Genomic DNA, 624 nt, shown 5'->3' with positions numbered 1-624 from the left:
TCTGGTGTAAGGTTAAGGCAAGTATTGATCAATAGGTAAGTATGTTGAACCAAAACTGTTAAAGGTAAGTAATTTCTTGATAATTAAGTGTTATATAGCCCACTGAATCATACTCCGACTTAATGCTGACAACAATGAAACCACTTGAGAGAGAACTGTCAGGAGATTTATTTCTTAGCATAATAGAGGACAATGGTACAAGAGGAATACCAAATTATTGTTTTAAGTGTGAAAATATAGCCAAAGTAACACAGAAATTCAAAAACAATGGACTTGTGATAAGGCTCCTGAAATAATCAGGTATTCACTTTAAGCTTTCATTTAGTGATGAGTGAGTTTTTGCTAGAAAAAGAGCAGGATAAACACTGTGAAAGTGTCTCAGAGCCGGCAAAAGCTATGAAAAGAATGACACTTTATCTCAAAGAGTAAGATGCAGCATGCAGAAGTGACACGCATGATTGTTTATCCACACCAGAACTATCGACTGTTTATCCACAAATTTAGCTTTTAGCTTTTTCCAAGGCCCATATTTACAAAATATAGACTTCTGGGATTCCATACTCTGGTCTCATGAGACCAATTCAATAATTTCGGATCTAACAGCATCCAAAATGTTCTGGTATT

The 624-nt window shown here is 35.3% G+C and overlaps 1 protein-coding gene across 2 annotated transcripts in view; it reads left to right on the top strand.

Moving 5' to 3' along the window:
• Positions 1 to 624, top strand: part of LOC107704301 (E3 ubiquitin-protein ligase RNF168-like) — a 6901-nt gene that overhangs the window by 4204 nt on the left and 2073 nt on the right. The window lies entirely within an intron of this gene.

Source organism: Sinocyclocheilus anshuiensis, unplaced genomic scaffold, assembly GCF_001515605.1.
Source record: "Sinocyclocheilus anshuiensis isolate Anshui unplaced genomic scaffold, SAMN03320099.WGS_v1.1 scaffold1493, whole genome shotgun sequence".
NCBI lineage: Eukaryota > Metazoa > Chordata > Actinopteri > Cypriniformes > Cyprinidae > Sinocyclocheilus > Sinocyclocheilus anshuiensis.
This window is presented reverse-complemented; position numbering and strand designations above follow the sequence as displayed.